Source organism: Ambystoma mexicanum, chromosome 2q (genome assembly GCF_040938575.1).
Source record: "Ambystoma mexicanum isolate Mex_15411 chromosome 2q, UKY_AmexF1_1, whole genome shotgun sequence".
Classification (NCBI taxonomy): Eukaryota; Metazoa; Chordata; class Amphibia; order Caudata; family Ambystomatidae; genus Ambystoma; species Ambystoma mexicanum.
The window spans coordinates 1,293,790,439-1,293,796,798 of NC_090924.1; the positions used below are offsets into that span (position 1 = coordinate 1,293,790,439).

General features: G+C 47.2%; 1 long non-coding RNA gene across 1 annotated transcript; it reads left to right on the plus strand.

The window, feature by feature from the left end:
• Positions 1 to 698: 698 nt before the first annotated feature.
• LOC138569082 (uncharacterized) lies at positions 699 to 2,039 on the plus strand. The gene is made up of 4 exons (XR_011303111.1): positions 699 to 799; positions 934 to 1,054; positions 1,156 to 1,280; positions 1,489 to 2,039. It is a non-coding gene; the product is annotated as an uncharacterized lncRNA (long non-coding RNA).
• The last annotated feature ends 4,321 nt before the right edge of the window (positions 2,040 to 6,360 follow it).

A 6,360-nucleotide genomic window follows, 5' to 3' on the forward strand; every position in this document is an offset into this window, starting at 1 on the left:
CAACATTTGGTGTACCTACTTCATCATCTCACCTGTGTCCTCAATTCATGCAAATCAGTCTTAGAATCGAGCCTATCAGCAGGATTAGGGCTTTCCCAGCATGGTACATGATCAAATAAAAAACACTGTTTCAGAGGTGCCAGGACATCAGCATGACCTCCATGCCCCCTTCCTCATCCTATTATGTACTTGTGAGGTGCAACCCCACCTTACGCAAGAACCCTCATAGCCATAATAGAACTCCGACCAAATACACACCGGTTTTTCTCTTGCAGTAGAATCCTCCTCTTGCAGTGCCCGGGAGAGCAACATTCCTGAGAGCCCTGGGTGGGAGGGTGGCCTGGGCATGCTCCCGGTCGTCCTGCCAAGCTGAGACCTCCTGGTTGAGCATATTCTGCCTGTCCCATCACCTGCCTGGAGCAGATGGAGTGCCGGATGAGCAGGGCATCCGAAGGAGTTCCAAGTGGCCGCTGCACTTGCGAAGCAGAGGACAGTGGCCCTGCCGGATGCCGGCACCTGCAGCCCTGGCACAGGTATCCTCTGGGATTGACAGTGGGTGTTGCTGGGCAACGGTTGCTGGATGGCTCATGCAGGTCGGGCGGTGGCATCGGTTGCTTGGCAACACATGCACACCGCTAGCCAGGACCTACTGAGTGCGCGTGCAACACAGTACTTCCTTCGCACATGCGCAACACGGTCACAAGTGTACAGCCCTCTTTGGAAAGTCACGGATGCGTCTGCAGCAACATCTCCCTTCGTTTGGAGGCCCTCGCCAATACATTTTACAACTTACTCAGAGGTATGCCTACACCCACCATTGATGTATATCCTGATAGCAACTTTCCTGCACTTAGCCCCAGGTGTCTTGATAAATGTCTATCATTGCTAGTAATACAAACTCTTCAATATATACACTCACACTTGCTTTTACAGCCAAGAAAACCTGCATTCTGCATTTTGCAGTGGCCCTGCTGTATTACAAGCCATTGGAGGAAGATATTCTACTTTGCTCTCACCCCTACCCAGGAACTCCAATCTTCCATATACCCAGGAGGTATGTAAATCTTGCTATACCATACTATCTTGGACTAACTACTATGTAATGAGGAATTTTCACCCCCCCCCCCCTCTGATACCCAGCACTGTATTTTTCAGCTGGAGGTTCCAACATTGGAGGATGACTCACTAAAACCCTCTATATGAAACGAACAACTTCCTGCATAAGAGCACCAATACTAAAAGGGCAACTATAACTTCAGCTACTGCCCTAGGACTAACAGGTCAGTGTTTGTTTATTTCCAGAACCTTTTGAACCAGTTCTACTTTAATCTGGTCAAATAATTATTTTAAGTATCCCCTTACTGCATAACTCTTTAGTTATGCAATAATAGGGCTTTTACAATACATTGTATAGCAATTAGAGACCCACTCATAAGTCTCTCTTCATTTCTTTCTCTCTTTCCCCTTTTTTGCTTTGTTTTTCTCCAGAGAAACAAACCCAGAGGCCCAGATGAAGGCTTTTCACCAAGGAGCCGAAAAACCTGTGGTTCAAGCATAAGACCTTGCTATTACCATCCACATAACATCTTAGGGGGAGTCTCCCCCTGGCGTAGACCAGCGGTTTGGTACTCTGTGGGAATCCTTTAACCCATCTTAGAATTGGCTATTTAAACTAGATTTAACTCTACAGCCAATACAGGCATTCTAGATTAGCCCACTCTTTGTACTCTACTTCATTTTTTTCCAAAAGACAAGGTTGATAGATAGATTGTCACTTTGGATCAACACAATAATTGTAGAAACTGTGTAGGTTACTCTACCAAAATGTGTGAATACTGTGATTTTCTCTTTTGGCTTGTTTTCTTTACTAAACTGTGAACATGATGTAACACTTCACAAAACGTACTAACACACCTTTGATTTATACGCTGTGTTGTGGTTGAGTACTGTGCGAAAAAACTTTTTGTTCATTTGTTAAAAGATGACTACAACAAGTGACAATCCAGTCAGAATAAAAGCAGTTTGTATTGAGCACAAAATTGGTGTCCCAAGATGTGTATATGGAATTTACTTCCAGAGTAGAATAACCCTACTACTGGATACTTAGCTTACTTTTGAAGCATTTATTTGCAAATGATACAACACAGGAAATACTTGACTCTAATAGAAAGTATATAACATTAGATATGTGGTTGGAGCCCCCCTTCTTGTTTCCTAAAGGACCTGCAATGAGGCATTATTTAAGATGTTAAGGAGTGGTAGAACTGGTTCCTGTCCTCTCCTGGCCAACTACCACTGTCTAGAATGGGTACACGCTCAGAGAAGAAGCATCATCTGGAGCACATGTCCTCCTCTTCTTCATCCAGCTTGCCTGACAGGTCATGCAATCGAAAGCGCAGATGAATTTCCGGTTCCATGTCATTTCATCGCGGGATGTTTTTTCGCTTAGTTTTTTACCACAATTTTTTTAATGAAAAAACCCATTGAATTTCTTTTACATTATTTTTGGGGGGTTACCCCAACCGCCCCATTTTCATTAATTTATATTTATTCCCAAACACCCACACCGCATATATATAATTTACTAACCCCCCCAAAAATGTGAAGGGTTTTTTTCAAAAAAAATTAGAGGCAAAAAAAACCACGAAAAAACATCCCGCGATGGAAGGACGTTGTACTGAATTTCCGAGGACTGCCTGATGGAGGTATTCAGGAAAGCTATCAGGGAAGAGAGTCTAAGGGGAAAGAAAAGCACAAATGCTCCCCCTCTGCCTCCTCTTCAGAGTCTTCATCATAATCATCCGAGGGATTATGCTCCTTCAAGGATACCCTTAAGCTGAAGTATCTGGATAAGGAAGCTGTGGCTAACCTGTGGATACAATTAGCCAACTGGATTCTGGACCACCTGTCTAGGGGCAAAAAGAGTGCCTCCACCACAGTTTAAGGGTGCCTTAAAAACTGGCCTTCCCTTCCTCAGGAAACTTAGGGAGTACATTCTGCATGAATGAAAGCCTACAAAACTGCAGTTCCCAGGTTTCTGCCGAAACTCTACCCCTGAGTGGTGAAGACAAAGAGATGCCACAGAACGTACAGGTTGATGAAATCCTCCTCAGCCTGGTAGGGAGGCCTTCCATGGCACCAGAAGAGGCGATCAAGGACCCCACTGACAAAAACGTGGAAGGTGCCTTTACAAAAGCATATGGAGATCCCATTTGTTGGGCCTCAGGGCTGCTGCTTATTCCTCCTATACAGCAGAGGTGGCACTGGGTGGCCTACAGGCCGAAAATAGAACCATAAAGGATGGCACTGATCCACTCGCAATATTGCAGGCATTCACGTCACAAATGGAATTCATGTTTGACCTAACATATGATGGCATCAAGGCTTCAGCAATGGCCATGGAGCCGGTCATTGCAGGATGGAGACACCTACATATGAAGGAATAGAAGTCAGACTCGCCTCAGAAGGCTGTTGCAATAGAAATCCCCCATGAAGACCAGATGTTATGTGGAGTGACCCTTGAGAAAAGGGTCTATCGTTTTTTTTTAAAGCAGACAAACATGTGGGTATGCTGCGTAAAAAAAACAGAGCACAAACTAAGACCCTCTTTTCCTTGTAAGCCGTCTACAGGGCCCCATTACTCAAGTCAAGGTCACAGGGGGCGTCCCTCTGCTGGTCGTAAATGGATGTCCAGACCATATCTTCTCCTGCCAGACAACAGAAATCCTGATGCCAAGTTGGGGGTTGTCTACACATATTCTGGACCCGTTGGAACCAGCTTCCTGGGGATGCCTGGGTGAACAATCTGATTTGCTAGGGTTACACCTTAGAATTCTCATCTCCCCCACAGCTGTCGGTCCAGTTGCCGCACCACTACCCACACGGTGTGCCAATAGGACTGCAATGTGCCTGCCATTCAGGAGCTATGGACCAAGAAGGCCATCAAGGTGGTGTTCAGTCAAGGAAAGGGAAAGGGAGTTTACTTCAGCATCTTCCTGGCCCCCAAACCTTCAGGGTAATACCACCTTATGATTGATGTGAAACAAATGAATCTCCATATGGTCTTCAAATGATAATTACTCTGGTTCAGGAGAAGGACTTTCTCACCTTCCTGGATCCTCAGGATGCATATTTCGACATTCCGATCTGGGGACCCCACCAGCAGTTCCTGAGGTTTCTGATGGAGGGAAAGCATTTTCAGTTCAGGGTCCTACCCTTCAGACTAAAATCTGCACCAAGGGTTTCCAACAAGGCCCTTGGGCAAGTGTTGACCACGCTTCATCTACAAGGGGTCCGGGTGTTGACTTATTATTTTATTTATTGGACATTTGTATGGCGCCTATACGCAAATGTTTCCAGGGGCCACAAGACAAGATGGAGGTTGGGGGGTTAGCATGGAAATCAAAAAAGTAGAACAACAAAAACGTATACATTGGCCTTGTTACAATCCTACTGTGCAACTGGGTGGGAAGTGCAAGGGGGGGGCTAGACATAGAAGTGCATGAGTGGGGTGCCCCCAAGGGTGGGGGCGGGCAAGTGCTGGGCACGCCAATGCCGGTAAGTGCCAGAGGAAGAGCAGAGGAGGAAGGATGAGTGCAGTGTACAGGGAGGACTAGTTGGGCTAGTCCGGGAAAGGGGGCCCAAAGGCAAGTGCTGGCAAAAGATGCTGGCAGGACTGGTAGGGGGAGGGCTGGCCCCTATATGACTCTGAAGGGACCAGGCCCCAGTCACAGTGGTAGAGTGAGAAATTAGCACGGGATGGGAAAAGGGAACGAAGAGGAGGAAAGGAGAGTCTTGAGAAGTTTCCGGAACTTAAGAAAATCAGTCTCAAGTCTGAGGGGGGAGGCCATTCCAGAAGGAGGAGCCAGCCAAGGAAAGGGATCTACCTCTCACTCTCTGCTTGGATAAACGGTTGTCCTGCAGAGAGTTGGAGCCAGAAGACTGAAGGACTCTGGCTGGGAGGTATTTAGGGAGGCAGAGATGGATGTAAGGAGGTCTCAGGCCCCAGACAGCCTTGTGGATGATGCAAATGGTCTTGAATTTGATCCTTGCAGTCACCGGGAGCAAGTGGAGAGATATTAGGGTGGGAGAGATGTGGTCCCTGGTCTTGAGGCCAAGGATAAGTCTTGCAGTCCTATTTTGGATTAGTTTGGGGGGTGAAGACAGGAAAGAGGCAGATTGAGGAAGAGGCTGTTGCAGTAGTCTAGCCTAGAGAGAACCAGGCATCCCGAAACATTGAGCTTCTGGTAAAAGGTAAGGAAAGGTAGAATTCTCCTGAGGAGATGCAACTGAAAGTTGGACTTCTTGGCAAGGTCTGTGAAGTGTGGAGAGAAAGAGAGAGAAGAGTCAAAGAAGATTGCAAGGTTTTTTGCCTCAAAAGTGGGTGAGGGAAGGGGACCCACGGAGTCAGGCCAGAGAGTGGGGGGAAACAAGGAGCAGGCGTCCCAATGAGAATGATCTCTGTCTTACTGGAATTAAGGCAGAGATCATTGGCGGAGCACCATGCCTGAATAGCAGTCAGACAGTCAGGTTTGAGAGTGGAGGTGGAGGAGGTAGAGGATGGCAGCTTCAAAGAGAGCTGTGTGTCGTCTGCATAATACTGGACATGAGAGGAGAAAGTGGAGATCCGGTGGGCCAGAGGGGTCAGGTAGATGTTGAAGAGCCATGATGATAGGATTGAGCCCTGGGGGACGCCACAGGTAGAGAATGAGGTGGAGGAGAGAAAAGGACCCATTTGCTCTTGGGAGGGTCTTTTTGAAAAGAAGTAGGTAAGCAACGCCAGTGCCCTATCTATGAGGCCCAGGGTATCATGGAGACGGTCTATGAGGATGGAGTGGTTGACTGTGTTAAAGCCAGAAGAAAGATTGAGGAGGATCAGAACAGAGTGAGTTTTAGAGTCCGGGTTTGAGAGTAGGTCTTCACGGGTGTTCAGGAGAGTAGTTTCCATGCCTCTGGCTGCCCTGGAACCAGACTGGTGGTCATGGAGGAAGCCAGCCACTTCAGTGTGGAGGGTCAGTTGGGAGATGACCAGCTTCTCCATGAATTTGCTCATATAAATACCTAGGTGATCCTTACCTAGATGATTCACTCTTTAAGGCAACCTCCCGGGAGCTACTGGTGAAACATGTGGAAATTACTTGAACGCTTCTCAAGGACATGGGATTCATCCTCAACTCATCAAAATCCAGACTACAATCAACTCAGGACCTGCAGTTTATAGGAACCCACTTCTGGACATATCAGGGGAGGGTGCTTCTTCCGGAGGACAGGGCTCTCAGACTTCAATCAGTCCTCTGCCAATTGCTGGCCTACCCACAAGTCCCAATGAGGGATTTTCTGCAAGTCATGGGTCACATGCAT